The following is a 10000-nucleotide window of genomic DNA, read 5'->3' as shown; positions in this document are numbered from 1 at the left end:
GGAGGATGAGGGATGTCTTTTCCTCGATGGAGACAAACACAGATCCATTCCCGTGGTGGATCACCACACTTTGATTGCCTCTTTCGGGCTAGCGGAACTCAATTAGCCCGACGTGTTTCGCCGGGTTGAGAGTGCGGTTTCTTCTCCGCTAGCGCTCATTACAGCCCGACTCGACGCAGTGTGAATGATGCATGGAGGCCCTTTTCGCTTTAAATTACCTGGCCGCTATTTCATCCGGACAGGCAGGCAGATCTCCCCTTCAGGTTGCACCCTGCTAATCTGGCATTCTGCCTTCGGGCTACAGTCATTTGTTGCATAATGTATACACGTTTGATGTATTGATACCACACTGCAGCAGTGATCAGAAGCCTTGCCTGCGGCTGGGTCGTACCCGTGAGTGTGTGTGTGTGTGTGAGGGTGTGTGTGTATGTGTGTGTGTATGTGTGTGCCTCTGGGTCCAAGTGTGAATGTGAGCATGTGTGGGTGTGTGTGTGTGTGTGTGTGTGTGTGTGTGGGTGTACAGAATGTATGTGTGTGCGTGTGTGTGTGTGTGTATGTGTGTGTGTGTGTGTGTGTGTGTGTGTGTGTGTGGTGATGTGGACGTGCTGACGTCTGGTGGTGTGTGTGGACGCTGGGTAGTCTCACTAATTGGCCACTGTAGCCGCAGCTGGTTGGCTTTGCGTGAGTGCGTCCTGCCGAGGGAGAGGAGACAGGTGAGCTGCCCGTCACGTTGTAGCCCCTACTAGGGGTGCCAGCTCTCTCTGCCTCAGCAACGACAATTATCCTCTCATTACCCCAAGCCTACACTGTCACACTCAGTAATGTCTGAGAAAGTGTGTGTGTGTGTGTGTGTGTGGGTGGGGGGGTGGGAGTTAATGAGAGCGAGAGGGAGAGAGAGATTAACGTGTCTTTTAATGATAAAGTTTTGTATACATACAAAATGTTTTCATATATTATATGCAATGTATGTGTGTAATGTATGTTTTATATACTGTATGTCCCCCCATATTATTCCCTAGACATTTATATTTCTTGTCCAATATAAGTGGCTTATTTGTTTACGCCAGTAAATCACTTTGATTGAAAAGTGAATTGAATTGAGTTGAGAGACGAAGACAGTGAGAGCAAACACAAGTCTACTAAAGAGGGTGAAGATGCTGTCGTGCAGAATGATTATCTGCCTGATTGTGCAGCAATAACCATCCACTTGTTCGTCTTTCTGTTTGTCTGTCTGCCTGTTATTATGTCTATATGTCTGCCTGTTATTATGTCTATATGTCTGCCTGTTATTATGTCTATATGTCTGCCTGAAAGTATTTTTGGCTGGCTGTCTGCCTGTCTGTAACGTCTGTCTGTCTGCCTGCCTGTTATGTCTGCCTGTCTGTTACATGTGTCTGTCTGTCTGCCTGCCTGCCTGCTACTTCTGTCTGTCTGTCTATCTGCCTGCCTGCCTGCCTGACACACACACACACAGACACACACACTGGCATATTCTGTTGTGTTGGCACCCACTGGCACAGCATAATGTCTCCTCAGCCCCGTACTGTAGCTTCTATCCATCACCTCGCATTGGCCAGGGATGAAGAGTAATTACTTTCGGTAACACTTTACTTGACGGGTGAGTTCATAACACATTCATAGCAGCTGTCATAAACTGCACATAAAGCATTCATGACTGTTTCATGAGACATGACTCAACATTCATAACAAACCTTTCATGAATGTGGAAGTCAGAACGACGACGACTTGTCAAAATAAAAAAACAATCGCAAAGCAGCATTGCCGTTTTTCTCTCCAGCCTTTGTAAATATTTCATGAATATTATGAAGTCTACATCGAATGTCACTTTACTATACAAGTTGTGAAGTATTCGTAATCACTGAGTTTAACACTGGGAGGTAGGCTAAACTAGCCTACATTCAGCTGACCCTTATTTGTTAACCTGGAACGGTTGGACAATGGACATTCCCAGTAGCAAATGATGAGAAAATATCTGCAAAGGTTACATCATAAAACAAATAATGTTTTATGAAACAAAAATGATTTGCTTGACCATGTTCTGTCTTTTTGGCACTGACTCAGATGTGACATGATCAGGTAAGAGGTTTGGAACAAAAACGGCAATGCTGCTTTGCGATTGTTGGAATTTTATTTTGACAAGTTGTCGTCGTTCTGTCTTCCACATTCATGAAAGGTTTGTTATGAATGTTTCAGTCATGTCTCATGAAACAGTCATGAATACTTTATGTGCAGTTTATGACAGCTGCTATGAATGTGTTATGAACTCACCCGTCAGGTAAAGTGTTACCTTACTTTCTCTCTCTCACTCTCTCTCTTTCTCTCTCTCATTCCACTCCTCCCTTTCTGTGTTTATCTCCCTGCCCTCTGTTTGCCTGCCTGCCTGCCTGTTGTATCTGTCTGTCTGCCTGTTATTATGTCTGTCTGTCTGTCTGTATGTCTGCCTGTTGTATCTGTCTGTCTGCCTGTCTGTATGTGTGCCTGTTATTATGTCTGTCTGTCTGTCTGCCTGGGTGTTTTGTCTGCCTCTCTAGTTCTTGTTTTACCTGTCTGTCTGGGCCCTCAATTATATTTTTAAAGGGATAATTTCAACTGTAATACTGTATGTGTCTCTGGTGGCGACTTACAGACAGGCAGAAGGATGAAGGATGGAGTGTGTGTGTGTGTGTGTGTGTGTGTGTGTGTATGTGTGTGTGTATGTGCGAGGAGGGGTGGGGTGGGTTGGGGGGAAATGGGTACTGGTGTGTGTGGTCCAAGAGGAGACACTTTGACAGTGCTAATGAATTTGAGTTCCTGTCAGGCTTGTGGGATCAGTGCATGAATGAGTGTGTGTGTGTGTGTGTGTGTAGGTTTGTTTAGTGGCTATGGAAAAACACTTCATTGCTTCAGTGTGTCTGGATTGCAGAGAGAGAGAGAGAGGTAGAGAGAGAGAGAGGTAGAGAGAGAGAGGGAGAGAGAGAGAGGTAGAGAGAGAGGGAGAGAGAGTGAGAGGGAGAGAGAGAGAGGTAGAGGGAGAGAGAGAGAGAGAGGTAGAGAGAGAGAGAGGGAGAGAGAGACAAAGATGGCAGCTCTTGTGTGGCTCAGTTGCCACGTCTCGTTTGGCTCGGAAACTTCCTTGTGAAACGGCAAGAGTGCACCGTTTCCATGGGAATAAGGGCTATAAGGCTCGCCCTTGCCATGAAAAAGCTTCAGGAACTCTTTCAGAGGGTTTCAGTGTGTGTCTGAGAGAGAGAGAGAGTGTAATTGAGTGATTGAGTGTGTGTGTGTGTGTATGTGAATTTGAGTGTGTGCATGTGTACTGTACGTGCGTGAGGTGTGTGTGATGCTTGTGTATTTGGCGTCCACATCATTATATGTGAATCACCAGTCCACTATAAGCCAACAAGCGCAGAACATGGGAGCGAAATATAAATGAGAGAGAGGGGGAGAGAGGAGAGAGTAACGAGGGAAGAGAATGAGTGCAAAGAGAGTGGCTGAAACCTACACTCTTCCTCTCTCTCTTTCTCTCTCCCTCAGGTCTTGGAGCCTGTTAGCACGTTAGCAAGCAACAGAAACATGAGCATGAAATGCATTACTCAAGGTTGTCACAGATGTAAGGCCACAAACGGAAGAATGCTCACGGACAGACACACGAACACACACACACCCACACACAAACGCACACACACACACACACACACACAATGATGCCTGATCACAGGATCCAATACTGTACATACACCTACATAAAAATCTACAAACACACTTATACACACACACACAGATACACACAGACCCACATGCATATGTAAACACCCCCATAAATCCACATGCATATTTATATATGTACAGTATATAGGCACATGTAAATGTGTACCAACTCAATCACTAAACTCAAGGCTGGTGGCATGAAACATTCATGTGAATCAAATGGATACAAGAGCACCCACTTCAAAGGTGTTCATTCATGTATGAGCTACACTATCAAACGGTCTACAGATAGAGCAATATTGTTACAACTTGAAAACACACACACACACGCAGACACACACACAGACACACACACACACAGACACACACACACACACACACACACACACCCTGGACACATTGCAGACAAAGTCTTTTAATGTAACTGCTGACTGCTTGTTCAATTTTCATCCTCTGTAACCTATGTTTGAAATCACAGGTAAAACTCTTAAGACTGAACATCTGTAAACAGACAGAGCACATAGATGTGAGCTTCACAGAGAAACAAACACTTACACACACACACACACACATCAGAATCAGAACAGAATCAGGGAGAGCACAATTGCAATACACAACCACTGCCATTTTCACCATAACCACAGCACAGTTTGATTGAAAGCGTGCTCTTTCTTGATGACAGGCTGTCGTGATGTTGGAGGAGAACATGTTTGTAACGTGGAGAGAACGTTCTAGAGTGTTCCCCTGAGCATCAGCATTCTCGCGCTGCCTCGTCTGCCAGCAGCTCAGCCCGCGGCACCCATGTGACAGGACCACTCATACACACACACTCTCTCTCTACACACACACACAAACACACAGACACAAACTCTGTCTCTCTCTCTCTCACAAACACACACACACACATAAACATACACACACACACAAACTCTCTCTCTCTTTCTCTCTCTCTCTGACACACACACACACACATACACACACACACACACACACACAAACTCTCTCTCTCTTTGACACACACATACACACACACACTCACTCAAAAACGCACATAAACTCACAAACACAGTCATATTCACATACACACACACACTGGCATATTCTGCTGTGTTGGCACCCACTGGCACAGCATCATGTCTTTCACACCTGTGTCTCTTGTACAACCTCAGCCCCGTACTGTAGCTTCTATCCATCACCTCGCATTGGCCAGGGATGAACAGTGATTCTCTCTCTCTCATTCCACTCCTCCCTTTCTGTGTTTATCTCCCTGCCCTGTCTCTCTCCATCTCTCTCTTTCCTTTTCTATCTCTCTATCTTATTTATCTTATTTATTCTATCTCTCTATGTTATCTCACTCTTTCTCTCTCTCTCATTCCGTTTCTCTATCTTTATCTCCTCTCTATTTCCTTTTCTGTCTCTCTGTTTTATCTTTATATCATTTTCTGTCATGTCTTCATCTCTCTCTCTCTCTCTCTCTCTACGTCTTTCTCTGTACTCCAATCTAGCCATTCTCTTCTGTCTTCCATGATGCAGACATCAGATTTATTGGCTTCGCGATCGCCCACTTGCTTTGCCTGTTTGCTAAATAGCCTGGCTGTGTATGTGTGTGTGTGTGTGTGTGTGTGTGTGTGTGTGTGTGTGTGTGTGTGTGTGTGTTAATGTATTGGACATCGCTCTACGCTACGCCACACTGGGAGGCTGTAATTAAGTCCCATGTTGGGCTGTGGGGCTCTCCAGGCTGATCCCTGGCAGGGTTGTGGCTCAGCAGGCGATGACATGAGGAGGTGTGCTGAGAGGGCTTGATGGGATGATTGCTCCATGGAGGCTGTCATCCCCTCATCTGTCAGACCCGGGGCTACCCCGGATCCACAACCGAAGCGCTCCGTTCGCGTAGTGTAAAGATAGTTGTAGAAGATTGGTCTCATTTTTTCGGAGGTATGTATGTGCCGCTATCACATCTATTGTAGCCGGTTCCGCTGATTATAGTTGAAGCTAATTGTTGCAGCAGACGCTTCGCAAACGGAACGCTTCATATACGTGCCCGGTGTAGTCTCCCTGTCAGGCCCCTCGTCTGCCAAATAGTGCTCCAGCATAGACATGGCTGTGTGGTCGCGCCCTCTGGCCTTGCTGCCAATCATAGTTTTGCAGGGAAGTAGCTGTGAAGTTGCCTGGCCTAAATCCTGCTGTAATACAGACTTGCTGTGGAGGTAAGTCCTAACCTGACTCTCGCCAGATGAATTTCGTTCCGCCTTGCTCCGCCTAGCTCCACTCACATCCATCTGGGATCGCTTCCGTTGGGAGTGATTTCGGCACCAGATTTTATGGTAAAGCCAATCAGGACGCAGGGCGGGAGTTTCATAGATGTGACGTAGCGGAGAAGCGACTGTGAGACTGTTTTGATTCAGACAACAATGGCAGCTCGCATCGAGGAAGAAAGCGTCAACATTGATGCTGCTATTTCATCCGTGTTGTCCAATCTACCTAATATTTTTTCGTTAAAAGAACATCAGAGAACGGCTTTGAAGGCTTTTGTTGGTGATGACGGACAAGTGGCTTATCCAATCATGCAAGGATTTTTGATAAGGCCCAGCCTTCTGAAACACCTCTCCAATGGAGCGGTCCCAGATGGATGAGTGGAGCTAGGCGGAACAAAATTCATCTGGCGAGAGTCAGGTTAGGTAAGTCCTGGGTCCCACCACCAAATCCCACTCCAAAAGAGATTTTAGATGTGTAGTTTTGCCATGTGGTTGTGCTGCCAAATACTTCTCTGATAGAGATGTTAGATGTCTAATTTTACCCTTCTTCCCTGGTGCCAAATACTGCCCTGATAGAGATGTTACATGTCTAACTTACCTCCGGTCCTGCTGCCAAATTATGCTCCTCACCAGACACTGTAGGGGCCTCTTGAAACCCTGTAAAGTCTGCATGTCTGTCTGGAAATCAGGCTTTGTGCTGTCCTAACGAGTTTTTTTTTAATTCAAAGCAGGACGTCGCATCACCACTGCGACAAGGGAAGCGCTGCTCACGCATTGACCTTCTTCCCACAGTCCTCCCGCTTCTCAATATTCATGCTCAGAGCAACATTAGCATTGTTAGCATGAAATATGGATGCTGGATGGGGAATGGAGTGCTGTCCGACCTTTCACTAACGCTCCAGAGAGGAGACGAAGGGACGAGAGAGAGAGAGAGCGAGAGAGAGAGTGAGAGAAAGAATACAGAGAAAAATGGGCAGAAAAGAAACAAGGCTAGACAGAGAAGGTTTGTGCATACATGAATCCAGGAAAGTCTTGAGAAAGTGCTTGTTGGCAGAAATAAGGGGTAAAAAAACCTTGGAGAAAGAAGGAGGAATCCGATGGAAGAATAGCAAGCAAAAAGAGTTTATTTTCTATCTCTTCCCCCTTATGGGCAAGGAGAGAGTCAGCGATCAGCAGCAGGAGGAAAAAAGATTGAATGAAAGAGTGACAATCAGACTGACAGATGAACAGAAGAAGAAACTGCCCTGAAAAAAGGAGATAGAGAGTGATAGAAAGAGAGAGAAAGAAAGAAAGAGAGAGAGATTGAGAGAGAGAGAGAGAGAGAGAGAAGTAGGGGAGAGCCGCGACAGTTGAAACACTTTTTAATTAAACGTAATTTACAAAGCGATCATATCACACTGAAAACTAATATTATGTCACTAGCAAACACCTATCATCTGTCAAATACAGTTGCATTTTCAGCTTTGAACAAAACTTTCTAAAACTGATTTTCCATATCTCATCTCCATAAATTATTGTATAAACACAGATATTTGTGCATTTAAATACATATAACAGCCTGGTCGGGACAATTGAAACAGCTATTTCAATGGTCCTGACAGGCATTATGCCATTAAAGCCTGTGTTTTGCTTTGTTCAAGCATGCAATATGAAAGTCTGGGATTATGGAGAACACTAAATGGTCTACTGAATAAGCATGAAGTCGACACCACACACACCTATAAATGAAAAACACTCATTAATAATCAAACAAATTTAACCGCTAATGAAGTTTACTTTCGACCATCAAAACTCGTTTATCGCCTGTAACTCTGTGGACATAACAGCAAGATATTTGGCTGATACAAGGAGGTTAACATGCTCTATGTTTTGACCAAAGGAAGTCTGTCTATCATCATTGCACTCGAAGAAAATGGGAATATTTCATTCGTCCTGCGTTTCAATTGTCCCGGCTCTCCCCTTCAGTGAGGAAGTGGGCTTCAGATGGACTGAAAAGGAAGAAAGAGAAAGATGGATGGACATGCATAAAGAATGTAAATGATAGTTGGAGAGTGTGTGTGTGTAAGTGTGTGTGTGTGTGTGTATGTGTATGAGAGAGAGAAATGGATAAAGAGAAAGAAGTAAGTCTAATGGAGGGGATAGCATGTGTGTAGCGACACCCCTGAGTGAGACACATGGATTAACCTAGAGAAAGAAAGCAAGAAAAAAACAGATAACAGATACTCAGATGAAGAAAGAGAGGGACACAGTGCGAGAGATAGATGGGTGAGAGAGAGAGAGATTGATGGGTGAGAGAGAGAGAGATTGATGGGGTGAGACAGAGAGATGGACAGAGAGATACAAAAGGAAATGGACTGACAGACAGAAAAGAAGAGAGAAATGGACATCTGCCAGAGATTGAAAGGAGAGAGTTAGGGAGAGAGTGGAGGATGAGAGTGTTGTGACTGAAAGGAGAGATGGATGGAGAGAGTGGAGGATGAGAGTGTTGTGACTGAAAGGAGAGATGGACAGAGAGAGTGGAGGATGAGAGTGTTGTGACTGAAAGGAGAGATGGACAGAGAGAGTGGAGGATGAGAGTGTTGTGACTGAAAGGAGAGATGGACAGAGAGAATGGAGGATGAGAGTGTTGTGACTGAAAGGAGAGATGGATGAGAGAGTGGAGGATGAGAGTGAAGGACGAGAGTGCTGTTGTGCTGCTCCGCTCCTGGGGATGCCGTTGTGTGTGTCTGACCAGCAGAGAGCAGAGGACCGGAGCAGTTCTGCTACACAGAACATGGAAACACAACACATACACATACAGTACACATACACATACACACACACTCACACACACACACACACACACACACACACACACACACACACACACACACACATACAGACAGACACACACACACACACACAGACAGACAGACAGACACACACACACACAACTGACACAAACACACATGCACACACACAGACAGACACAAACAACCAACACACACACACACACACACACACACACACACACACACACACACAGACACACAAACACAACAACAACAGCATGCCCTAGTCACAGCCTGATGCATCCTCCTGAAGATAAACTTCAGACCGGCCTGCCAACTCGAACCAGAGAGAGAAAGAAAGGGGGAAAGAGAGAAAGACAGAGAGATAGAGAGATACTGAGTGAAAGAGAGAGAGTGAATGAGTGAGACTGTCAGAGAGAGACAGGGAGGGAGAGAGAAAGAGAGAGAGATGTACAGAAATTCTACTCCCACACTGAATCCAATCGCTGGAGTATTTTGCTATTGAATGTTATTTCATGCCTCAATCCCCTCAGAGGCCATAAAGCCAGAGGAACACAAAGTTAGACTGCCAAAGCCGCCGCCAGCTGTGACGAATGTGTTAGCATCGCACCACGATAACAGGAGGAGGAGACGCGTCGCCAGGGGAACAGGAGGAGATGAGGATGGAGGGAGATAAAGAAAGGAGAGAGAGAAAGAGGAGGATATGAGGAGGGGGATTGATGTGTGGACTGCAGGTCAGGCCTTCGGCTCTGCAGGGTGGCTTGAGTGGTTGGTGACAGTCACAGAGTGCATTATGGGTAGTGGAGAAATGACAACTGAGGGCGGGGGTCACGGCTGGTGTGGAAAGTTTTACTGACCCAAGCGCTGACCACAACCTGTGTGTATGTGTTACGTGTGTGGTATGTATGTGTGTGTGGTGTGTGTTGTGCATATGTGTGCATTTGTGTGATTGTGAATATGTTTCGTTTTTTTTCTGGTCAACCATTATTTGTGTGTGTGTGTATGTGTGTGTGTGTGTGTGTGTGTGTGTGTGTGTGTTGTATATTTCTGTGAGTGTGCAAATATGTACAGTATTTTTATATTGCTTTGATGATGTTTATCTCTGCTGTCCCATGCCACAAGTGTGTTCAACACGCAGTGCTGACGTGAACACAAAGCTCAGACTAGCTCTGAACATGCAAAGCCTAACCTCTTCTGTGCAAACATGTGCAAATCCAATCAGATGCTATCAGAAACAGCCTCTTT

Source organism: Alosa pseudoharengus, unplaced genomic scaffold (assembly GCF_046254945.1).
Source record: "Alosa pseudoharengus isolate Yale_2024_CS ecotype anadromous, Long Island Sound unplaced genomic scaffold, YU_APseudo_1.1 YU_APseudo_1.1_scf_11, whole genome shotgun sequence".
Taxonomy (NCBI): domain Eukaryota; kingdom Metazoa; phylum Chordata; class Actinopteri; order Clupeiformes; family Clupeidae; genus Alosa; species Alosa pseudoharengus.
The sequence above is the reverse complement of the archived record's forward strand: the minus strand, read 5'-3'. Positions refer to the sequence as shown.